This window comes from Rattus norvegicus, chromosome 16 (assembly GCF_036323735.1).
Source record: "Rattus norvegicus strain BN/NHsdMcwi chromosome 16, GRCr8, whole genome shotgun sequence".
NCBI classification, from domain to species: Eukaryota; Metazoa; Chordata; class Mammalia; order Rodentia; family Muridae; genus Rattus; species Rattus norvegicus.
Genome location: NC_086034.1, coordinates 37,897,609 through 37,923,524, shown reverse-complemented (window position 1 = coordinate 37,923,524; position 25,916 = coordinate 37,897,609). Strand labels below are relative to the sequence as shown.

Sequence of the window (25,916 nt, the reverse complement as noted above, 5' to 3'; positions counted from 1 at the left end):
CCCGGGGCCAGGCAGGCAGCTGGAAAGCCCCATCCGCCTGCGCGGAGAGACCTTCTAAATAGATATATTTTTATCCGGGAACATTTTTCTGTCTTGTTTTGCTTTCCTTGTTTGGGGGAGAGGAGGGGCCAGTTGGCGATGCTTACTTGAAATCTTCCAAATCTCTCTGTCTTGTGCATCCCTCTTAGAAAAGCCGTTGACCTTTGGTTCCTACCGATCAGCGCTCCTTTGCTACCCAGGAACCAAGCGCTGCTTCCCAACACCAATAGAGGCAGCTTGGTGGTGGTGGTGGTGGTGGTGGTGGTGGTGGTGGTGGTGGTGGTGGTGGTGGTGGTGGAAAGCCAGAGCAAAATGGGGACTCACGTGGTTATGAGTAGCCCTTATGTGGCCAAACGACACGCAGGAAATTTTTTAGAGGTATCTAGTGTCCTGCCCACAGCATCGGGCTGTGTTATACAGTTCTTGTGATCAAAAATGGTGGAAATTTCTGCCTTAGGGGACGACCTGGCAGAAGTGATTACAGAACATCACTTCTCTTGAGACTGCACCTCTGCACCTGCTTTAGAGTGTAATAGATCTAGTGGCAGCTGGCCAGCTGGAGACACCTCTTGAGCATGACACGCGACTAGCGTGGGCAGCTTTGTCCTCTGCTGTGTTGCGGTGTCCAGAACAGAAGAACGAGATCTGTGTAAGATTCCTAGATGCTCACGACCTCTGACCCCGCTAAGCTGCTGACTGGCAGGGCAGGTGCTGTGCCGAACTCATTATCTGAACTGTCTAGGATGGGGCTTTCCCTTCCCCAGAGAAATAACAAGATTACAAATTCACCCATATTTCATCCAAGCCTCCAAAAAATCCTGATTGGATAGGCCAGAAACTTCATTTCAGAGCTTGCAATTCTTAAAACCCCTGCAGAAAATTCTAGAACCGCCACAATTAGTTCAGAATCTTAGGAATGTTTTCCTTGAACCACCAAAAATATTGTCTGGTGTGGGTAAGGGTGACAGTATCGAATATGAAGAAAGACCAGGCCAAGGCCTCCATTATTAAAGTCTACAGCCTTCAAGAGAATTGGCCATGGAATGTATCGTGCTATATCTCAGTTTACCTTGGCCAGTGATTGATGCCTTGTAGCAGCTTGGGATTTATTTTCTCATAAATTCAAGAGGGCAAACAGCCTGTTTAGTCAGAGCCTGCACTGGATTTAGAGGGAAAGAAGACAGCATTGGTTTGAGGGAACAGATAAAATGTCAAACTCCACATAAGGGGACTGAGGATCTAAAAACAAACTGGAGAATGGAGAATCCCCAAAAGTTCGTCACAACAGACTGAACCAAGTCTACAGAACAAACTCCACACATCTTCTTGTGATCCAGACTAGGGAGGGGCAGTTTTCTCTAAGTCAGAGGAAAATGTCACCTTGAGTTTCCCATTTCCATTCATTCCTGTCCTCTGCATGTGAGGGAAACACTCTAGTGTGTGGATTGAAGAATTGATCTTTAGTGACATCAGGACTTTGGCCTGGCTGAGAAGCAAAGGAAGCAAAGCCTCAGAGCCTGGTTTTGAGAGTGTTGCCAGGTGGGTTCTTCAAGGTCTGCCTTAGTGTTGTAATCTGGTTGGTTCAGACAACCAAATTTCTCAACCATCAAAACCACAAAGACCCACGTGATTCTGACCTACAGTGTTTTCTTGTTCCAGGTAAAAATTATATGAGGGTGGAGTCAAATTGTGTGCCCAGAGATTCCCCATGTATATACACGACCAAAGAAGCTAGGTCCACAGGAAGGTGAGCCTTTCAAATAAAGAGCATGGAGTAGTAGACAATTCTAGTCTCCAACTGATGCCTCAGCTGCTTTCTTGAGTAATTTTTGTTTTCCAAAGTGTGTTTGCATCTGGTAGGACCTTGCTAAGATAGCACAGACTTACCCAAAATGCTCTATCAGGACAAAGTCTCAAAACATGACAATCCCCTTGCCTCTGACTTCCAAACACTGGGATTACAGGCATATGCCATTAAACTCAACTTCAAATAATATTTTTAATGCACAGCCCATTGGACCCAACTAACTTAATGCTTCTCTTATGACTATGATTTCAAAATGTAATCCCCTGTTGTAACACCGCGCCATCCTTCAGGCATTGGTGAGCAGGTACTGAAGAGTCATGGAGACCTGCAGAAGCCTATTATTTGTCATCCTGATGCTTGCTGATCAGCCAGCAAAATTTCACTTAAAACAAACAATGTGCTTACTCAAAGGGCAGAGTGTTCAAACTTCAGTAAGCATATTGCCTAGAAGGGGCCAGAAAAGATAGTATTCTAAACCAAGATGGCAGTAAATCCCGCCCTTTCGGAAAAGACAGGAACCAATGGCCGTTCACCAGAGCCTTCTTTTTAAGATAGATTGCAACTGTTGCTTGGCACTGATATTTTTGTCTTTGGGATAAAACAGAAATGCTGTGTGTGTGTGTGTGTGTGTGTGTGTGTGTGTGTGTGTGTGTGTGTGTGTGTGTGTGTTGCTTGTGGCTTTAGTTTTAAAGAAAAAACCCTGGAAACAAAAATCTAAGTTTGTAGTAGTAGTTGAGGAAGAAGAAAAACTGATGCGGTTTTAATGGGGGGGGTGGGGGTGGCGGTCAGACCGCCTGACCATCGCCTTCCCTTGAAAATCTGGTTTTCATATTCTCGCTCAGTAATCACCCAAAGCCATAACTGTCTCTGAAATTATTCATTAAAGTCATTTTCAGGGATTCTCACAGGATGACTCTTACGTTTATGATCTGAGAGCAATGACATCAGCCTCTGTCTTTTTTCCGCTTTTAATTAATGCTCTGGAAAGACGGGGTTGGGGGAGGCTGTGAGCCTGGGAAGGGGGCGGGATGGGTGGACCCGTAGGCCTCTCGGCTTCGGCGCGGTCAGCTGAGCGCTGGCGCGCAGACATCCTTTGATTAAGGAGGGTATTTCGGGGAGTGCAGGCTGTGCAGAAGATCACGGCAGTGCCCTGTGGTGCTGTCAGCAGTGACAGATCCCAGATGGGGCTGCTACTGTATGGCAGATTGAGTTTCTCAACAGAAAACTCACCCTTCCTCCTAAACGTCTTCAAAAACCTTCTCCGGATACTCCATTCATCCAGGTCGTGTCGTCTGAAATAGAAACAGTCCAACTCCAAAGTTGGTTTTGAGTGTGTGTGTGTGTGTGTGTGTGTGTGTGTGTGTGTGTGTGTGTGTGTGTATGCTAGGTTTATCTCCACCACCACCACCCCCTCCCTTCCTCTTTTCTCTGCACTTCCTCTCCTTTGTGCATCTTGGACTCGAGAAGGCCATTCATACCATAGATGCAGGGTAGGTAGAGAGACAGGGGTGTGGCGGGGTGAGGCAGCCGATGGCTAGGGTAAGTCAAGGTGGACCCCACGAGTCACACACTCTGGAGTGGAAAAGCTGGGGGCGGGGAGGGTGGGAGATAAAGGAAGAAACAGAAGGCGCCTGTCCCGGCTCCAGCCAGCTTAACTCTTTGGAGAAGCAGTCCGAAGTCCTAGGAAGGGAGGCTGGGTCTTACCGCGAAGGTCGGTGTCCGTTGAAGATGGGTGAGAGTTTGCCGAAGCCAAGCACCCTCAGGAAGAGGAAGAGAGTACTTTGCAGGGATTCGAGCAGCGATCCGCGAGGTGAGACTGGACTCAAGGTGAGAGGGGACGACGGGTGGAAGCCAAAGTTTCTACACAACACTCCCACAGCAAATCGTGCTGTAGAAATATGGACTTAGTGTAAACTGTTCTTTAAAAGTAATTTCAGAAATGTCCTAAACCTTTGCTCTGCGGAAGCAACAGAGATTCCTCCCTTACTCTATCCTTTGGAACTTCTCTGGAAGAGGTACTCTGGCCAGCTCTGGACTAGGGGCAGTGGCCGAAGAGAAGGGAAAGAAAAGTTGAGGCACCAGATTCTGAGCTCAGCAGAGAGCGGTTTCTAGGCCCCACCCACCCTTCCTCCAAGGTTTTCTTAAAAGTGAATCTTGGCGCGGTTTTTTTAGACCAAACATCAGAAAACCCGGAGAGGAATCTAAAGCGCGCATTTTGTTCTATTTTCCTTTAAACACCCCAGTATGTCCTTTTAAACACCCTAGTACCACCCCACCCCACCCCCATGCTTCTCCCACAAACTTTCTGGATAAGAGTCTGTCAGGAGCGTTTGGAAAACTAAAAATAAAACACCACGCAATGTCCAGACAAGCCACTGGCCACCTCTACAGGGTGGGGACACTGCCTGTGAAAGGTCATCTCCTTCTTCACCCGGACAACCTGACAGCAAAGCCCAAGCAATTGATTCTCTCCTTCCTTTAAGCCTAGGAACCATGTACGGAAATAGGTGGGGAGGCCCCAACCCTACAGCCATGAGGAGAACGCTGCTCCTCCTGACTAGAGTGGCCACAATGACTATCCTTGGAGTAGACCCTTTGGTCAAATCTAGATGCCACACTTTTAATGCCTTCCAATCTTCCCTTTCTGGAGTCTAATTTTTGGAAAGAAATGAGATGGGACCATTAGACAGACCTATGTTGCTGCCATCTGAGGCACTAAGAAGTATGGTTGCGCATACTTGGGTAAACCTATGAACCCAACCCCACCCACCTCTGCCCATGTAAGAGTCCTTTCTCCCCTCCCCTGACAATTCCAGCCTCAATTGTCGGGTGGAAAATCGAAAAACTCTTTATAGAAAAACAAAACACGCTGAATTTCAAAACGACCCCTCACCTCCTCTACAAGACAGCTTTTATTTTCATTGGCCATGATGGATGAAAGTAGTTTATTTTGATTTTGTTTTCTTGTACCCACATGTCTTGTAAAAGGTTCCTGTGCACGGGCCTGCCCCCACCCCTCTGATGACCGCGGGGGCCTTGCATCCAGACTTCAGTCCCCACCACTTGGTTTTAAACCCTCGCCTGGAGCCGAGGTGTAATTGTGACCCGCCCTAGCTCCGATCCTCCCGATCCTCCCGGGGGTACGGTTGGCCTGGCCAGACTGAGGCCGGGACCTCCCAAGTGGCGGCCTAGGCTCTAGGCTCTCCAGCTTCAAAGTTCTTGCTTCCTCCCCCTTTCTTCCCTCTGCAGACTTTACTAGCCTTTTCTCTTGGTCCTGTACTTTGCTCACGCCCCAGCTCAAAAAGGGTAAATCGTTTCTCACTTTGTGTTTGCTTTATTATTTTTTATCTTTTCCCTGTCAGACATCTTATTAGGGCTTGCTTGGTCGCCTTCTCATTGAAACCCCAGGTCCGGAGAAGCTAACAGTCTTGATGGAAATCTGGGGCAAAGAACTGGGAGCCTCTAGCCAGCCCCCTCCGCGCTGCGCCGCAGTCGGATCCCGGAGCGCTTCTGCGTAACGTCAGCGCGCCGGGTAATTTACCTTTCCTGCGCGTCTGTCAATATGACTAATTTCCACCCGGGTCAAAAAGCCTTTCTCCGGCAGTCCATCTTGGAGCGCTCTCTTAACGCGGTAGACGGGGGTGGTTGTTTTGTTTCCACCCTAGAAATAAATACTCTTGGGGCGTCCCTGCCAGGGCAGCCCTGAGACGAGCAGGCGAATATACACCATGTCAATTAAAAGCAGTTTGCCTTGAACTACGAACTGTGATTGGGTTTCAACGACAGCGACTTGCTTGCCTTTTTAATATACATTACCTAACTCGTCCTTGATTCCAATGCTTTCTTTAGAAACATTTTTTTCCAAGAAGGAAGTAATTATTGCTCCAATTCTTCTCCTTTGGGTGCAGTTCCCTAATGAAACAGGACCACAATTCAGGGTGTGTTTTAAACATCGGATATGATTGCTAATCTGGCCAAGACTACATATCATCTAGGCGATGTTTTACAATAATTTTTAAACTGCTTCCGACTTGTGAGTGCGAAGAAGAGGGGAGTTAACCGTTCTCACAGAGGCCTCCATTGGAAGCTGGTAGTAGCGAAGTCCAACTCACTTTGAGAAGGTGCAGGAAGAAGCTAGCAATGGCCAAGGAGACTGCATGAGTGTCTCTCGTTCTTCTTCAGGCTGAAACAAAGGAGGAGGAGACACGAATACTCAACTCTGGAGATGCCAGCTAGGTTTCTTAAGCTTTGAAGTCTTTTACTTCACTGACCCAGGGACCAATGTGTAACTGGAACTGAAAAGTCCCCAACAGTAAGAACACAACTAATAAAATTTAAAAATTTGTATGGGGGGATAACATTTGAAATATAAATACATAAAATAGCCAAGAAAAATAAAATTTAAAAACATTTAAAATTTAACAAATTTGAGCGCGCGCGCGCGCGCGCACACACACACACACACACACACACACACACACACACGTGAGCAACTTGGGGAATTTCAGAGGAGGAACCTGAAAACTAGGAAAGGGAGGCCTCTGCCAGGGTAGAAGAGTGGCACACCCTGCACCAGAATGCTACCTACCTATTGCTCAACCCACACACACTCCCTAACCATCACACCTGCCTCTAGAGCCCTCTCTCTCTCTCTCTCTCTCTCTCTCTCTCTCTCTCTCTCTCTCTCACACACACACACACACACACACACACACACACACACACCTCTCCCTCTCTCATCTGAGGGAGCATTTATAGCCTAATGAAAGTATATCCTTTAGGAAAAAGACTGTCTATAAAACATGAAATATGGAGACCCGGAGCGGATGGTCCCACCCAAGGTCTGACTTGGTCCTGGAAGGAATATTTTTCCCACCCAAGGTCTGACCTGGTCCTGGATGGATTATTTTTAGCACAAACACCTTAACTTCTGTTGCTTTCATAAATGCCCTGTTATTTTTACCAAACTATGAAAAAAAAAAATAGTGACCTCTGTTTGTTCCCCGGAGGAGGACAGATTTCAGCCTGAAGACTTATCTTTATCTGTTGGGAAGGCATTCTTCAGGGGGGAAAAGGAGTTTAACTGTCTATCCTTTGTCATCTTTGAAAAACCCTGGCACCATATGTTCCAACAGCTGGGGGAAACCAAGGGCTCTTTCAACTCCCTTTCATTTCCTTCCTACCCCAACTGTTTCCCCCTATTGCTACTTTTGGGGTCTCAGGCTTGTACTTTCTCCAAGTCACTATATGAGATACTTCCTAGAGTCCTTCTATAGGATCTATCACAGAAGCACCTGTTTTGTGGGGAAAGACAACCTGTCTGGGACAGGATCTGCTGATTTGCAGAAATGAGCAGAGCAGAGTTCATTCCCTGTTTGTTTGTTTGTTTGTTTGTTTGTTTGTTTGTTTTTTCCACGTACTGTATCTTTAAATACGACCAGTTCTTTTTGAGTCCCTTTCATTTTGCAACTTGACCTTTGCCTCTAGAACAGTTCAGGTTGTTTACTAGCCAGGACTATACAACATGAAAAACTTTTGGAGACATAAACATCAGAGTGAACTGCAGGGCCAGTGTCCCTTGATGGGGTGGATTTGTTTATTTGCACGTTCTTGAAGACCACAGCAGTTCTAAATTAAAATATTTTTGGCATGCAAGCGCTCTTTAATTACCTGGAGGTAATGAAAGTGAATGGTTATCCGACCCCAAACATTTAGTTGGTTCCTTTGATTTCTAAATTCACCCTTAGTTTTGATGTTTTTATTCTTCCTTTTTCAAAATTTAGGTTTGACCCAGGCATGGTGAGAAGCTTATAACCTGAATACTCCTGAGAGTGGGTACAGTAGAATCATCAAAGTTGCCAGTTCCAAACCAGACCAGGCAGGACGGTATAGCAAGAGTCTATTTCTGAAAACAACACACACACACACACACACACACACACAGAGAGAGAGAGAGAGAGAGAGAGAGAGAGAGAGAGAGAGATTGAGATTAAAGCAATGTTTTCCTTCCTAAGTAGTTGCCCAACTTTTACCCCTTTAGAATTTTGGCAAAGAAGCAAAATGTACAGCCCTCTCAGAGGACTCTCACATGTATAACTGGGTGTTGGTTAGGTAAGGCTCTTCTTCCAAAGAAAATTTTTTTCATTATAAAACGTCTGTCACACACTGTTTTTTCAGTTATGTTGTAGCTTAGTCTTTCCTTGTGGCACTAAATACTCTCAATCCTTCAAGTCTACCCTTCCAATATCTTAACAGGAGCTGCAAGTGGCTTTAAACTAACTGGGGAGATCAGAGATCATGCATTTTCATCTCATCTAAAATGTTTTTCTTCTCATAAAAGTAGCACTTTCCTGGTCAGATATGCAATTTAGAACCCATTAAACAAAACAAAATGTGTATTATGTCTTTTTAGATCTTAGATTCTATTCTGAGAGCAACTAGTTCTTCAGTATACAATAGACGCTAAACATGCTATTGTATGTCCCAGTAAGATTTTCTTACTTGGTTTTATTTGTTTGTAAAGATAGGATCTGCCTCAGTAATCCAGATTGACTCTGAAATAAATTTGTATTCCTCGTATGTCTATCTCCCAAGTGCTGGGATTACATGCCTGCACAATCTTAACCCCATGAGATATATTCTTAATGAAAAGGCATGATGTTCTTGTGAGTCACAAACATATACACATTATACAGGCAGAAATTCATTCCAGCTATTTTTTTCCACTGTTGCTCATTGCTTACAAATCTTCTCTAAGCTTTCTAATGCATGGAGAAGCCAAGAAGAGTATCATTTCTACAGTATCATTTCTACGGGTTCTAGCATTGAAAGATAGGGATGGAGATCTATGGAGGCTTGGAAGAGGCTCACAGAAAATGAAGTCTAGTCGTGGTATAAGACATATCTGGATTGAGATTTAAATTTTACGACACAGAACACATGACCACACTCCATACTGGACTGTCTTTGTTGATGGTGCTAAACAACAAAGAAAGGGAGTGAAAGACACAACTAGAAAGACAGAGATTGTCAAATACCGTTCTCAAGTTGTGGAAGTGCCTTTTGTTATTTGGGGTGGCCCTCTCTCCAACTCAAGTGGATTTTGTTTTTGTGTTGTTCTGGGTGCTTAGGATTAAGTCTCAGGCCTTGCACAAGCTAAATATTCCCTTTCTCAACCATCTATCCCTTCATCCCTCCAAATTGGAAACAACTAAATTGCTACGCGTCGAATAAGTCATGAATACACTTTCTCTTACTCTGAGAGAGTTTTTACAGTGTTCTCATCTGCAGTTAATTTGCACAGGTTATAAATGGATAGGCAAAGGATTAGATGATACACATTCACTATAAAATCATCGAGATAGATTCTGCAATGTAAGAACCATGTTCTGTTATGTACAATTCAACAGAAGTTGAAGAGTTGGATCAGTGGGAGGATGGTGAAGCCCTTGCCCAGTGTGCCTGTGGCCCTGGGTTTGACCCCCTGAGACATAGAGCCCCATACGCACAACATGCAAAGACAATGTCTTCACTGTTGTCTATCTGAAAGATGCAGATGGAGACACATTTTTAAGAGAAAAAAGCATGTCACATGTAGGAAACATTGCAAGAGATGAAGTGGTTCTGCTTTCTGAATGTGGTTTGACTTCCAGTTCTGCAGCAGGAAAGTAGTGAAGTTGACTCCGGCTCACTCCGTTCTGCATCAGGCCATACTCTCTTTATATGTCGAGTTGATGTAATGTTGTTGGATGCAGTGCCAGCCCCTGAGAAGACTATAGTCGTCGGGGTGGGGTGGGGCTGCTAAGTACACACATTTATTAAATGCTACACACTTACTAGTAACGAGAATGTGTCTGTTTTCACTTTGAACTGTCCCCCAACCCTGCATAACAATAGAACCGGAATTAGTAATAACAACAAAGGTTTTTGTTTCCTTTTTTAGGTTTTTGCCTGCTGCTCTTAGAGACCCAGGGACAGAGTTTTGCCTTAGTTGCTGAGGGAAAGCTGTCTAGTAAAGTGGACTGGTTTTCAGATCAAGTATTATGTTCAACTGATGCCTTGGTGGGACCAAAGGGCATTTGGTGGTGAAAGGGACCCCAAACCTTCTGCCCCCTGCAGTCCCAAAGCTGTTCATCAGACTAGAAGCCAAAGACCCATGTCACTCCAATTAACGTGTACGTTTGTTGGCCAGCATCTTGGCCAGTTTTATGAGGTTTCACTGGCAGGGTCAGGGGGTCTGATGCTTGTGTTCTCGTGAGGATTAAGGATTCTAATGAATCATGTGACTGTGAATAGACCTGGATGAAGGCTGTGTTTAGGAAACTTACTTACTCACCCACCCCCTTCAGGCTTTCCACCCTGGAGGTCTCTTTCTTTCTACTCCCAGAAGGGAGGTCTGGTCTTCAAGGACCAACCAGAGGATGCTCTCAGAATTTTAAAATGTTCTCCTCTTCTGCATCTCGGCACAGACTGTTACAAATGTTATATTTTCACAGGGGTATATTGTACATTTCTGAAAATGTGCATCTGCATGCATATGTATACGCGACTACAGAAGAAAAGAGTTAAGATCAGCAATAGGTGTGAACTTGCAGATTTCATCTCATCTCACCACATTTATCCACAGGATGGCTTTGAAGACGCTCCTAGTTCTAGACCAGCAAGTCTCATTTATTAGTGGAGAGGAGAGCAGTTGGGTTCATCTTCCTTCTGTGGGTAGTTATTTCCAGGAAGCTCTTGTTTATTAAAGATAAATAAAGAGGATGTTTCAGTGGGAACTGTTTTAAGGGGAGACAGAATAGAGAGTTAAGAGGGAAGATAGGAAATGCTCATGGGGGTCAGATGATTGAGCAGTCCTATCTCCACTGGTTCCTGAATGTCTCATCTTTTATTCTGTTCCAAGACAGCTGTTGGAACCTGTTGCTTTTTCTTTTTCTTTTTTTTAAATTTTATTTATTTATTTTATTTATATTAGTGCACCGTAGCTGTCTACAGACACACCCAGATCCCATTACAGAAGATTGTGAGCCACCATGTTGTTGCTGGGAATTGAACTCAGTACCTCTGGAAGAGCAGTCAGTGCTTTTAACCGCTGAGCCATCAGATATTTCATGCTGGCTAATATTTTACGGAGCCAGCCTAGGGAAACTGGACCAGTCTCTCCTGGAGCTAAGAAAATAGTGTTTCTAAGAAGAAAGCAGTTCTAATTCAAAGATGGTGGATCTGGTGACAGCACAAGTATTGGTTTCCTTTAAAGCCTGAAGTCGCTGAAGTGGGCTTGGGAATATGGGTCCAGAGGACTGCCAGTCTAAGCCAGCTAGATACGGATCTGTTGGCCCTGCCCTTAGGCTGCAGAGAGGCTGTAGGTCTGCTAGGGGCCTAAAATGGATTAATAAGAAACCTGTAAGAAATGTGAGCAGATGAAACGGCAAAGAGGAGAGCGCTGGAGGTTGTTCAGGTGTGAACTGAGGTTTCTGAGTTTGTACTGGGGATGCCTTTGTACACAGTGAGGAGGTCCCTTCCCAAGTTGCTCTTGTTTTGTACAAATAGCGCCCACCCCGCGGGCACCGTGGGTCTCAGTAGGGACGGAGACTGTGGGTGCTCGGGCATTTTTGGGGCAAGGGACACTCAGAATCAACAAGACAGGGAGGATAAAAGAATCAAAAGCAACCATGGAAATCAAACAGTGTGCACACACCAGCCTTCCATTACCGAAAAGCGGCACTCTGACCCGGCGTGCTCAGTTTTAAAATACGAATCAATGGAGTCAGATCCCGTACTACACTCCGGGGACAGAGTTTTAATGTAAACGTAAAATATGCTTGTAATAATCACTTGTGGGCCCTGAAGCGCCACTCGAATCTCTGTTTAATTATAGGGCATGAGAGGAGTATTACCAGCTAATTAAACCCCATCCTATTTGTAATACCCCGCTCTGCTGCTGCCGACTTTCAAACGCGAAATTGTTTTCTTCTTAATGCTCTTACATATGATTTTCAAAAACACGAATGAACCGAAGAGAGAAAGAGGGCGAAAGGGGGCGGGGAAGAAAGGAAGAAAAAAGGGGAAAGAGCCTCAGGCCCTGGCCCAGAGTCAAATGGGCATCGGGAAGAACACAGGCCTGGCCTTCAGCCGGGGGCTGCGAGAAGCCGCCTCCTCTGGGTTCTGGACTTTCTATTTCCGCTCCTTTCCCGGAGGAATTCCACCCGGCTCCGAGGCGTGGGTCCAACAAGCCCCTAGGGGGAGAAAGGAGAAGAGTGAAGGCCCGGCCGGGAGTCAGTACCCACTGGGCAGCATCTGGAGGCCGGAGCGGGATGCAGGCGAGGGGGATGGAGCGACGCCGGAGGAAGTGAGCTCACCCCGGAGGGAAGGGGAGGAAGGAGGGAAGGGGACTGGGCCCTGCGTCGGCGTCTGGGGAAGAAGCTGCGAGCCCCAGACCTGCGGCCTCGGCTCTCCCAGGGGACTCTTTTGCGCGGGACCATGGGTGCTGCCGATCCCTTGACTTCGGAGCTTCGGGATGGAAGTTGGAGGTCAGCAGGACGCAGCCGGTTTTTGGCCTACTCAAGCGTTCCATTCGGTTCTGATTCTGATTCTCCTTGTGCATCCCTCCCTGTTTGTCTCCTACAGCTTCCGTTTGCTGTTCCCAGGAACGTGGAGTTATTTGCATGAGAAAGCCAGTGACTGCAGGGCTTGCGCTTTGAATAGTTACTGAATACTTGTTAAGACAGAACGATATGCTATGGGGTCTGTTTTGAAACCTGGTACCAGCTGTACCATTCGCAAGCACCTGTATCCTGGCCTGGCTGCGGTGATGCAGCCTGAAGTCCTGTGCTTGTAAAAAGGTCTTCAAACTGGGGAAAACAAGCCCGCTGGGGGAACAAAAGTGCCTGCATCTGTCTCTTGGGGTGGCGTTCTCTTCCCTCGCTTCCTCGACTGAACGTGGAGGAGTTGCCTCCAGACTCTTGAGCACAAGCGGCAGGAATGCCCAGGGATGTGAAAGGGTTGAGAATAATCTCGCATTGCACCTATGTGCTCTTCTGCACGGGGATAGGGGTGAGGTGGGGAGGAAGGTGTTGTGTCTTTATTCCCCCATCCCCCAAGACAGAGGTGGAGAGGAGGGAGGGAGTCACACCTCTCGAGGATTGTTGAGAAGGTGGGAGGTCTGGCTCCCTCTGTTGCCTGAGGTAGGATTTGCTGAGACCCAAGGTCGGAAAATCAGAACTTCTCTAAGTGTGTTGGAAGCAGAGGTATTATTGTCAAAATTTGGGGGAGCCTTTTGTCTACAGGGCACCGCCTCCGCAGTCAGGTTTGGGTGCTCTAGCTCTAGGGTTGATTTGGAACTTTTCCATAAGCTTAGGGGCTCGCATTCAGCTTTCATCTCCACATGAAAAAGTATGAGAAAGACCCCAGATACTTTTCTTTCCGGGCCCTTGCTGGATTGAGAGCTTTTTTTTTTTTAGGATAAAATATTGTTTTCATCTTTTGTACACATTCATACATAAGATGCAGCTGAGGAGTAGAGGAAGCAGGGCTTTACCCCCAGCTGTCACATGGGTCCCCATCTGCCACCAGAGCGCTCATAGCGCGCACTTCTTTTCTCTCCCCCTCTCACCTCCCCCCTTTCCTCTGCTTTCCTGTTCACAACTCCTGGAGCACCACAAAGGGGCTTAGGGATTCTGGGTCCTTCAGGCCAACCAGAGTCCCCCCACCCCTGCCTGCTTGGAAAGGCTCCATTTTCCCACAGTATTTCACATCCATATTACTTTTCACACCCTGTCAGGCAATAATGACACGGAACCTGCTAAGTACTTCCATGCACCCAGCCAGGCCTCCCACAGCACTCCAGATCCCGAGGGGCGGTCTTGCAGTCTTGAAGACCGTTGCTTTCTTCTCCCCTCCTCAGACTGACCACCCTGCCCCAGCTTAATAAAGGGCTGGGCACACAGGTCTAGTGAAAGTCTTTTTAAAGGGGTAGGAATGCCCAGCCATAGGAAGAAAGGGTTTGGGGGACAGGTGTGGCTTCCCTTAATAGCTGACATTAGATTGATGACTTAAAAAAAAAAAAGGAACAGTGCTGGCTTTGGCATGAGCAAAGCCCTGGATTCTCCCTCCAATAGTCATAAATACATAAATAGATAAACAAAGAGGGCCACGCTGCAGTCCTTATTGGGGGGGTGGAACCTAAACCTCCTTATTAATATTTTGTGGCCATCCTTTCCCTTCATAGGCACCAAGCACAGTGGACACTAAGGGACTCTAAGGGGGCAGAATGCAGTGTCCTCCACCCCTTTTCCTGGTCCCTATCTGCTATAGCCATGGAGGCTGGAGAAAGAGTGAGGCCACTCTAGAAACTCGGGGATGGGTGAAGAATGAAGGTATTTAGATCATCTATAGCATCCGAGAGACCACCTATGGTGCCTATAGACCTGGGATGGAACATTATACACCTCTGTACTAGTCCTCGTCTTCTCAGGAAACTACTCAGTCTGCCACCTTAATAGGTCTGCTGGCCTTTGGGTGTCAGTGGAAGGGCTTCAGGGAAGTTAATGCTCCTCTACAACTCCTCCACAACCCCACCTCAGTTCTTCCATTTGGAAGAGTAATAAAACCTGCCCACCCCGACCTTCAGAACATAGAGGGAAGGAACTAACTTTTAATGAGTGCCTATTAAGTGCCAAACATTTTACAGGCTCATGTTGTTTAATCTTCACAAGCTACAGGGAGGACATTTCTAAATGCTTTATGCCCAAAAGGACATGGTGGCAGTATAAAGAGAACAGGCCTAACTAGAGTATGTGCACCCAAATAAACTCCCAGATTCCTAGGACAGGATGGCTTTCAGAGTATTGTAGGCTGGGCTAGATCTCCTGGTCACATGGAGGACTTGAAATACCTTCCATGAGCATCTTCCGCACACTCCTAGAGAGATGGAAATCCTGTCCTAAGCACTTGAAGATTTTTGTGACACATTTTAAATTCTAGTTCCCACATGCTGACCCTAAAGCTAATGGCAGAGTCATTTACTCATATCTCTCATCATGAGAGGAACCCAGAGTCTTATGGCTCCCCAAAGAGTTACTTTGTATCTCCTCACCATTTCATTGGAGTTGATAGAAACAACTTGGACTTGAATTTCTGCTCCTGACTTTTAAACTGAGTCCAAAGCTCCCTCTTCAGCCTGGAAGCTCAAAACTGGAGAAACCCATAAGGCAATTAACTTGGCTCTGATATACAAACCTCAATATTTTTTTCTCTTTTCAGGGCCAGAAGGGGTTATCTACTCCAAACTAGGGGAGAGCAGAGTGTGAGGTGCTCTTCCCAGTGTGTGTGTGTGTGTGTGTGTGTGTGTGTGTGTGTGTGTGTGTGTGTGTGTGTCTGCAGTTTTACTTGCCAGCCTTATGCAGTAGTTGCTTCAACACTGGCAGACATCTTTCTTATCTAGAGAGGGGATCTGTGCAGATAGTGCTTTAGGGCCTTGGTTTAATGAGTCTGTGGAGAATAGGGAGACAGACACAGAACTTTGAAAGCTAGAAAGGAAAGCAAGTGTAAGCCTTCAGGGAGAGGTGGTATGACCTGAAATTTCTTGAAGGAAACTATTCCCTCTTTTTTTTTTCCATCCCTGTAAAGATATGGTCCCTGTACATATCTGCACTCTCTAGCTATCAGCCATCACCTTTGGGGTTTCTGGAATAACTATGTCGGTTATGTGGATGAGGATGCCTGGTGTGCGTGTGTGTGCGTGTGTGTGCGTGTGTGTGTGTGTGTGTGTGTGTGTGTGTGTGTGTGTGTGTGTGTTGAAGCATGCATGCACCACAATGGCCAGCCCCACTCCTGTTCTTCATATTCCTGATGCAGCTGTTGAGGAAGAACCCCCAAAAAGGAGAAGGCAAAGTTGGAGAGCAGACAAGGGACTGAGGAGAGGGGAGAGGAACCTTATTCTCATAGTCTGTTAGGTCAGACATGAACAGTCCCTGAAGCTATAGCCATCTGATTTAAGCCACCTCTTTCCTTTTGTGTATAAATGGTGTGTGTGCGTGTGCACGTGTGTGTGCATGTGCGTGCGTGTGTGTTTTTGTGTGTGTGTGTGTGTGTGTGTGTGTCCAGCTCACGCTCGCAGCTCGCATGCACGCACTTCCTAAATTTTCAACTAAACCTCTTAGGCCCTAGTTATTCCCGTAGCAGTGAGCCAAACCTGGAGAGGGCTGAGTGCTTATTTAATGGTACTTTTTAATCACACGAGAGTATATTAATTCATTTTATAGTTTCGATGGTGGGAAGAGAGAATATGGTGACTTATTTTCCGCAACTCACAAATACCGATTCTCTAGCTCAGCAGTGACGTTAAGGATGACTGGCAGGCAGGTGGGAAATGAAGATCAGGAAGGTTCTCATCTGTGATGGGTTCTGCTGCTTCCTGGCAGTGGTGACGGCATAGGCCGAAGATTCAAAGCCCTGAAACTGGAAGATGCTAATTTAAATTAAACTCTATCTTCCCTTCTCTCAAATTGCCTTCCCACGGGCACTCCAACTCTCTGGAAACAAAAAACCAAGACCACCAAAAGGGAAATTTAAAGGAGCGCAAGAAACCATGAAGAGAAAACTGCCCAACGTATTTGAAAGCGTGCAGAGTTTTGCCCGGAGTTCCCGTAGCATACTCTCACTTTTCTCCAGAAGCTTCGTAGAAGCCAATTTCTTTACTTATATTCTGGAATTTTTTTTTTTATTTTAGGTTAGGTTAGGTTAGGTTAGGTTAGGTTAGGTTAGGTTAGGTTAGGTTAGGTTAGGTTAGGTTAGTTTTCCTGGGAACTGCACATTTGCAGACTCCCGCGGGCTCTCTATCGTTGGCAGTAGAAAGCCTGCAGTCCAGTCTAGGCACTCCCCTCGGGGTACGCAGGAGCAGACAGAGCCACTGCCCTCCCAACAGAGCCTCTGGGCTGCTGGCTACTGGGATGATCTGAGCCAGAATGATCTTATTGAATGTATTAATGACCAGAGAGATTTCTTAAGCCAAGTCCCCGAAGAAAGGATCCAAAACGAGTAAAACAGTTGCAGATCCTGACTCTGGCAAGGTTGTGAGTCGGGAATCACAGCTCCCTCTCAGCCTCCTCCGGGTGTAGGAGAGTTGATGCTCACTGGTGGGCTCTGCTCTCTGGGGTTTGCAGTCTGCGCTGTGGAAGGTAATTACTTGAACTATTAGTCTACGCTGCAACACACTGTTGAAGATACTTCTGGTATGCTTCAGAAAACATATTACTGCGTGTTTTTTTTTTCTTCCGCAGCAGATTTAGCGTAAATCTCTACTAATAATGGTACTGTCCGAAAAGCCGTCGGGAGTGTGGACAGATTCGCCATTCTTGTAAAACTGGTTACTTCTCTAAAAGTCACTCATCCGACTGGGCGGCTGTGGATGGATGTGGTTGGGGTTGGGTCTTGGCTTCGGACGGATTCGTGGCTTCTTTGTCTATTTTTACAAAACAGCAGCATTAAATTGCTGCCTCTTGACTGCCTATTCTCACGGCTGTTCAGTTTCTTCGAGTCTTCAGATAAAATCTTGAATCCTGTATTAGGGTGTGGCATGCAAGACCCACAGTTCCCCCTGACTCCACTCCCTTGCCCCCAGACCCTTGACTATGAATTATAGTCCTCCCCTGGGACCTCACTAGCGCATTCTCAAATATGCTTGCAAATGCATTTCCCAATCTTACTGGGTAAGGTTTGATCTTCAAGGAAGTCCTCATCCTGGTCCCCCACCAAAGGGTGTTTCATGGGGGTTGGATGCACAGATCTCTCTTCTCTGCCTGTTTTCCCGGACAGTTTCAAATCCATGACTAGAGATCGGAGAGACCTGGAGCTGAGCTGGCCACAGGAATCAAGTAGGGACACACGTTACCCTCGAGAGATTCCAAAGCTGCACCCAGAAATGCAGGCTAAGTGGCAACCCCTAGAATTGAGGCTCAGTCCTCAGTCCTGGAATAGTTTAATTCCACAGGTACTGTGCCCTTTAGATGTGCGCTGCTTCATAAGGCGTCCCGCTTTGAACACCAGGCCTCCTTTTCATTTTTTTTTCTCTTGGTAAGGAAAGTAAACATCTTGTTTATATTTCCATAGTGGTCAGACCCTAATTATGCATGATTCCAGCAACATGACTGCTGCAGCCAGAAGGCGCCGGTCTAGGAAGCCGCCTGGAACTTTACATAGATTTTTTTTTCCTGTTTTAAACTTTAGATGGTTTGTGGAGGGTCAGGAACCACAGGCTGAAGGTTAGATAGAAAATGAACGGCCAGGATTCCCTATTTTGGGGACGGGGTGGGGGGGTTGGTGATATTTGCCTGAGAAGACAACCACCAGGAGGTTTGCAACTGCCCCTGCCGATGAACAGTCATAGCCTCAAGGACCTAGGTCCACATCTGGTCAGTACCCACCATTCAGCCAGGACTGGGTAAAATCTAAACATGTAAGTCTCAAAGAGAGTGAGGAAAGGAAGCGGACAACAGAACATGGAAAACATCTTTTTGGTCATGTGAACTTTATTGCAGATCAGGATGTTATCTAACAGCTGCCCAAACTTCTGACTCCATGCTCCAAATTCCCATACCTCCCCACCCGGTGTGCTGTCTGCCAACTTGGGGATCCTCTTCCCAGCTTCTACCAGCATCTGGCTGGTTGCATTTGGAGATGATTTACCTTCCTTCAGTTCACCAGACAATGGCTCCCGTGCTCACCTGGGCTGATAGTTTCCTCATCCATTCTCCTCCTGCATAGGAAGCTGGGTCGAAGAGGGGTCAGAAAGAGAAAGGCAAGCTGGGAGTCTAGGCCTCTGGTGCGTGCATTCTCTATGTGCCTTTGATTTGGTCCAGAAAAAAGCATCACAGGAAAAATAATGTTAGTGGGTGCCTGGGCCAGTCTCAAGCACTAGGAAACTGACTTTGTTCCCCTAAAGGCCTGACAAAGATCTGAGCACAGGATAGGCTACAAAGATGATCCTTATTGGCCTTGGCCCATGGGAGTTCTGAGGAAGAAGGGGCAACTTGTTATTGTTGAGGAAACAAAAGCAGAGGCCCACGAGGACCCACCAATGTTTGTATAGTTCATTTCCTAGTCTCATATGAGAACGGAGAGCATCTCAGGAGGACCCTCTCCTACCTTCCACGCAATGCCTCCCCAAACCCCAGTTTCCCCTAAGCAACTCACACCTAATATGGAAGGAGTTAGCTCTAGCTGACTGGTTTAACTGGTAGGACATTACTTTGACCCTTATGTGCATTTCTGGACCCCAAAAGGTCAGGGGGAGCAGGGCCAATGGGCCGAAGTACAAGCATAATCCAGATATCTAGGAACATCTGCAGAGACCCGTGTGTAGAAAACCCATTCATCTTCGGTCCACTGAATTTACTCTGTGGCAGGACAGTCTAAGATAAGCCCCCAATGAGGACAGTAGCTGCTACAAGAAGTCTGAGGCAGTCTCCTGGCTGCGCAGCTCCCTGAGTTGTGGAGCTTCTGAATTAAAGGATGTTCTGGTGTTGCCCACCTGGACAGTGTTGTGCCACCAAGCCCTTTAGAAGCAAAGTCTTTTACTTTGGTAATCCAACCACACTTTTTCTAAGCGGGAAGATGCACACAGCCCGGAAGTGCTTGCTGAGACCCGGAAGCACCTGGAGCTGGCCAGTCTCCTCTGTAGGAGGGAGACATTGGCCACCTCAGCCGTAAAGCCTCAGGTCACCTGGGACCAGTGTTCTGTGTTTGTGATCCTCATCTCCTCTTGTCCCACCCACCTCTGGAATCCATACCGGCTGATTGAGAGAAGGGAAACCTCAGGTCCCTGGTGCAACCGTGAGTGGAGTTAGTCCTTCATTTTACTTAAGCTGTCTTGGTCTGTCCTGCAGTGGGGCAGAAGGAGGCACGTGGAATACTTTATAATAGGAGCTCGATAACTAAAAACGCACCATAGATTATAGAGTAGATGTATTAGAGATCCTCAGATGGGATTCATAATTCCACACATAATAAAATGTCACCTGTACGCCCTCCCTCCGTCTGCATCTCTGTGGGAAGCTTCCTGTGAGTGTTGGGCACGCAGAGGCTGAGGCACACCCTTCAGCTCCCTGAGGAACCTGGCTCACCGGTGCCTAGCAGCACCGTGACCCTCTACCCGCAAAGTTGTAAGAAAAATGTTTCAGCTCCAATCTGAGCTGCTTTCCGTAGCACAGGAAACATCTGGGCTGTTTTCTCACAGCGTTTGGAAAAGCACTTCTGAACTTGACGCTTAGGTGTTCTAGGACCCAGACAAACCTGAGTCTGAAGAGGGTGTGCGGGGTTGGCAACCCTGCCTGGGTACAAACTGGGGATCTAACTGGTGGCAGACAATTGGGTGAAGGACGAATTAAACACTTAGTCCCACGTCTGCGCCTTCTGGCCTCATTGTTTTAATGTCTGTACTACTTAGCCGCAGTTTGAGAAAGAATAATGCCTTTACATTCAGAAAAACTTCAAAGACCTGGGCTTGCTCAATATGGAGCGCACATGGTAGTCTCCGAAGGCCTTGTCTGCCAAAACATGTTTCTCAGTATTTTTCTCTTTTCTTCCAATCTCCCACCCCCCACTTTTTTCCTCCCCAGATGGGAGAGAACCGCAGGCTCAGGTTACCTAGATCGGTTTGCCTTCACGTGAGGCAGCTAGGGCTATCCCAAAGCATTTCGGGAACAAAATCTCAAGTAAGAAGGGGCTTTGAGTGGACCCGCTCTCCAGACAAGGTGGAGAGGTTTGAGTTGACCAGGACCCAGAAGGGACTGTGGCAGAGTAAGTGCATCGTCAGATTTATATCTGCTAAAACACGTGCCCCTTTCTTGCAGATGCACACTTTCCTGTTGGAAACCACTTTTTAAAATGAGGTTAAAATTCACCAGCAGTGCCTCTTATCTTAGCTCATGGCTCTCACCGTGGAAAATGTTTCCTATTTATCCAATGACAGCCGAATTGACCAAATGAAGACAGTCATCTGTCAATACTCTTTTCAATTTTTGTCTAAGCAGTATCAGTTCAAAACCTTTTGAAACTATTTTCTAGATAACTAGTCCAACTTCCTACCTTCTTTCCTTCCCTCCCTCCCCCTTTTTTCCCTCCCTCCCTCCCCTACCCCACCTTTCTTCCCTTCTTCCTTCCTCCCTTCTTCCTTCCTCCCTTCTTCCTTCCTTCCTCCCTTCTTCCTCCCTTCTTCCTTCCTCCCTCCCTCCTTTTTCCTTCCTTCCTTCCTTCCTTCCTTCCTTCCTTCCTTCTTTCCTAAGTTATCCAGCAGACAGAAGCAGATAGTTGGCTAGAAGTTCAGGTACATTGCTTCAGGAATTGGGTCAAGTAAAACCCCAGAACAATAAGATTCATTAAACTCAACTACTTCAATTTCTGACTTTTCTTGCAGAAGCTAAGACCCCAAAAGGCAATGGTCCACCCAGGGCACATTGCTAGGGTGGAGGTGGAAACAGCCTCCTTCCCCCTGCTGACTAAGAGCAGGTCTCACCATCCCACAGCAACCTGGTGGGAGACATCAGATAGCTTCCTCTCCCTTAGCCCCTTCTATTAAATGATCTGCTTTCAACACCTCTGAGAAAACGATCTCAGGATATTATCCTTCAGCGAATTTACATGCAGAGTTAGTATTAAAGGCAGGGGTGGGTTCTTAGGGCTCCCATTTTAAAGAAGATTCATGCTGTCGCCAGAACATGCAGCTTTTTCTAACACAATATTGATGGTGGTGGAGAAGGAAGCATGGCACACATGGAGCTGATTAACCACGAATCTTATCAAATCTTCCAGCTCTCTAGCAGCATAGAAGATATACACAGAGCCAGGGGGCACATTACCATGCCAGCACTTCCAAAACCTGTACTTCAGACCCACTTGCCACCAACCTACTGTATTCAAAAGCCAGCCACTTTCTCCCAGTTTTGATCTGGTCTGTATATATAAGTATACATGTAAAAACATATAAAAAATATATATATGCCCTTAAATATAAAAATTAATTTTAAATCTAGATGAACTTTGACCCATAAACCAGAATTCTCGCCCCATTTTCTCTTTATTTATCAACATTTAATCAACCTTATGCTCACATCTGGTGGAAGGTAGAGCTTGAGAATGGATTTTAGGAGTGCCTTAGCCCCTTATCCCACAGATGAGATGCAGGGCCCAAAGAAGCTTCCTCAGGTCACCTGGCTGGAAATCCCAGGTTGGCTTCCTACACGGTATCACACTCTTTCCAGAAATTTATTACAGATATGGGGCCTACTAGTCTCTGTAGTAAGCTTATGTCAGCATAGGTGACATCTCTGGCTACCTCTCCCTGCCACTCCAATAATCTATAGGCCTTACATGACTTTCTATTTCAGGTTATAAATAATAGGTACAGAATGTAATGTTTTTGATTCAGGAGCATGAACTTAAAGCAGAAATCAACCACAGTGCCAGCACTTGGGTCATCGTCATCTTCTTCCTCCTCCCCCTCCTCCCCCTCCTCCCCCTCTTCACCCTCCTCCCTCTCCTCCTCTCTTCCTCTTCCTCTTTTTATTACTACTATTATTAATTTTCTTCATTTTCTTCTTCCCTTCTCTCTGTGTCACTGTGTGTGTGTGTGTGTGGTGTGTGTTATGTGTGTGTGTTTCATTTTGAGACAGTGTTTCACTGTATAAACCAGGCTCATAGGTCTATACACAGACCTCACAGACATCCTCTGCCTTCTGGAGTACTGGGATTAAAGGTGTGTGCTACCGTACCCAGCTAGAATGGTATTTCTTTAAAGATACTAGCTCTGCTGTGTAATTCAAAACCTTTGAACAAAGTTATGGGTTCCCTGGTGAGAAGTACAGCAGCAAATATATTTTTTTAAACTGAAGTCCTAGATAAGAAAGATAAAAATCACCAGTCAAGTCAAATAAGGAGGGAAAGTAAGTAACACACCATTCGTAATAATATTCAACTGATGCTTCTCAACACACAACCAACCCCCAAATTACAATAGTGGGGGCAATTGGAGGAGCTAGCAAGGTTGACTCACCATGAGGATGACATCATAAAGCTCTCTTGCTTGCACTGGGGGACTATCTTCTGTGAGAGCATGATTCAGGGGACTGCCTTCAAGCTTCCTCTTTTGCCCTCGCTGACCTTCACTAAGCAGGATTCATGCTGCTTGACTGGAATCCAAACTGTGTCAAGGAGCAGTTGGGATGCACAGGGTCAGGTATCTTCCCTGCTCTGAAGTTCTTTCCCTTTAGTCATTTCTGTGGATGACTTAGAAGCTGAAAGGACCTAAGCAGGACCAGGTTTCATGGACTCTCTTCATCAGAGACCATAAAATGTGGATGAGTTGCCCAGTCCCAAGAGCCACTGGCAGATGTTGTCCTAGAATGACAGATGTTAAAAGCCCTGCTATTAGGAGGGCAGACTGGCTGCTTACACTGGCCATAGGAGAACTGACTGTTGAAAGGATGAGAGCAAAACTCAGGACCTGTCACTTAGCTTTGCCTGGTTCCTCTTGCCTCTGTGCATCTTGTCTTTCTCTGGTTCCTCTTGCCTCTCTGTGTGTCTCTGTGCATCTTGCCTCTCTGTGTCTCTTGCCTTTCTCTGGCTTCTCTTGCCTGAGTGCCTCTTGCCTTTCTCTGGCTTCTTGCCTCTGTGTGCATTTGCCTCTCACACTTCCCTCCTGCATCAGACTTTATTCTGTTTCAAGAGTCAGCCTGCCTCTCCTGGAAATCCTACACTAAGACTCAGGGGTGTGTCATTTCTCAAGGAAAGTTGCTTGAGGGTAGTAGAATATTTCTTTTTGTTTGGTGCCAGGTACCGAGTAGGTATTCATCACACGCTTGCTGAGTAGGATGATGCTCACAGTTGTGTAGCTTTAGTTTACCATCAACATTTGAGGGAAGCAATTTTCCTGAACCTTGGTTTTCCTGTGGGTAAAATGTGTGTGCAATTGACAACAGCCCCTAACATTGTTTTTCTAAATGAAATCTGATTGCAGAAGTCTTTGTTAATTAATTAGCAATGTATGTGTGACATTACGATGACTGCAGATACATATTTCTCTTGTGTGTATTCATCATCACACCTGTACTTAGTGTACACATATTATTTACCTCTGTGTATGTATTTCTAGCATTCTATACAATGGGTTGAAAAACAAACAAGCAAACAACAACAAAAAAAGCACCCAACGTTTCCTTCTAAACCCTACCTTTTAAAAGGCAGCAGGCTTTTTTTTTTTAAGAACCCATCATAATTCCTTTCTTTCCCCTTTTCTTGGTGGTAAGGGTTGACCCCAGGGCCCAGGGCATGTGAGGCAAGCACTCTACCAATTTAGTTTTATATGATAACTCCTTTCTGATTCCTATTCCACACTTTAGATAGAGCAGTCTCTGCCATCTCTAGCTGTCGCTCTGTGAGACTGTTTCATCCATCTGCTTAAACACAAACTGCTAATTTATAAGGCACTAGTCAGCTAATAAAGATCAGTTACCATTTCTCTATGACTTAGTAAACCTTCCTGCTATAACAAATCACCGAAGGGGAGGGATCAAGCTTTTCGTTTAAATTCCTCACTAGTCTCTTGGAACAATTAGGGCAAGCATTATGCCCATTACATTCATGAATTAACAAGGTACCAGGTTGGAGAGCATGGAGGTGGGGGGGGGGATTCCTTTAGCCTGGTTCTTTTTCACAGTGGGAACTGAGTGGAAAGTAATGTAGGATCATAACCCTGGGATGCCCTTTCCCCTGTCCCCTCTTGGCTCCGCAGAATGGTGTAGATGTCCACACTTTATGTTATGTGGCGCTTTACTTCTTATAATGCCTTTGCACTACTCACAATGTGTAATATGTGGTGGGGGCTGGGGTCGTGGAGGGGGTAGCTCTCCAGCAGACTGACATGCCTCGTGCATAGGTGGATGTCGTTGGGTTAAGAGGTCCGGCTGCGAGCACCGGCTTTGTGGAGAGGAGAGGGCGAAGAGCGACCCAGCTTATCCCTGGTCGCCTGCTGATGCTGGTACTGGGAAGGAAGGAGCCCGCCCTTTTCCACCTCTACCTCCCGCCTTGTGTTCTTCTTTAAAAAGCCAGATGGCGCCAACTCACAAGTCGTTCACTCAGTAGCGGAGGGCTCCAGGGCTGGCTTAAAGAGAGAGGGGGCGGGTGGACCCTCACGACTGGGGCGGGAGCTTTCTGCCCACCTCTGCAGACACGGGCTGGCTTTTCCCTTTTTTCTTCTCCCACACCCCTCGGAAGATGCCGACAAGCCCAAAGGAAAGCGGAGTGTCCTGTGTGCCACATGGAACTCGGGGAAAGGAAATGATTAAAGCCGTGAGGTTTCCTGGCTCTTCGTGGTGTTTACGGTGGGTTTTGATTTGGGAAGAGAGCGAGGAGAGGTTAGGGCCGGTTGCCATCTGCCAGCGTCCTGAGTCTGTCTGGGCTGCAGATGACATGGGGGGGGGGGGGTTGGCGGCACGCGCACTCGGTGTGCACATTCCGAGTGGGTGCAGGAGCGTGTCTCCTAGTGTCTTGTGTGGTGGTTTACCTGGCAATACGTGCATGTTTATAAAGAAGAGATCTTCCAGCTTCAGAAGGAGGAGTTTCAGGTTCTTTCACACATCTGAAGAGCTGCATCTTTCTAAAGTGCACACATTTCTTTTCCAAACACCATTTAAAAAAATTGTAGTGTTTCCAGTCTTCGAACATTGTAAATTGACAGGAATAGGGGAGAAACACCATCATTAAACACTTATGTCGATTAATTTGATTTAAAACAAATTGCACTGAGTGAAAATGCTTGTGAAATTTTGAAAGTAATTATTAGTGTTGTCATGACATTTGGACATTGCAACTATAGACAATCATGAAATCTGAAATTAAGATAAACTTAATAAAAGTCATTTTTAAATGCATTGGAATGTTGTGGGAATAGAATTGGCGTATGGTCTATAGCTATCTTAGGATTTTAATTTAAATGACAGAAAAACATACACCAACACATAAAGCACTCAGCAACATTAATAAGGACATGTGTTGTTGATTTTTGAAAAACAATACTGCT

General features: G+C 46.3%; 2 long non-coding RNA genes across 29 annotated transcripts in view; one reads left to right on the top strand and one right to left on the bottom strand.

Moving 5' to 3' along the window:
* Window positions 1-2,472: 2,472 nt before the first annotated feature.
* Window positions 2,473-3,693, bottom strand: LOC103693946 (uncharacterized). The gene is made up of 2 exons (XR_596448.3): window positions 3,551-3,693; window positions 2,473-3,138 (listed from the first exon to the last, which is right to left on the bottom strand). It is a non-coding gene; the product is annotated as an uncharacterized LOC103693946 (long non-coding RNA).
* Window positions 3,694-12,059: 8,366 nt separating this feature from the next.
* Window positions 12,060-25,916, top strand: part of LOC134482495 (uncharacterized) — a 53,480-nt gene continuing 39,623 nt past the window's right edge. For 12 of the 28 annotated variants that reach the window (XR_010058671.1, XR_010058665.1, XR_010058681.1 and 9 more), the window contains exon 1: window positions 12,464-19,675. This is a non-coding gene — a long non-coding RNA (uncharacterized LOC134482495). The other 16 variants (XR_010058691.1, XR_010058683.1, XR_010058687.1 and 13 more) reach the window with 6 other exon arrangements.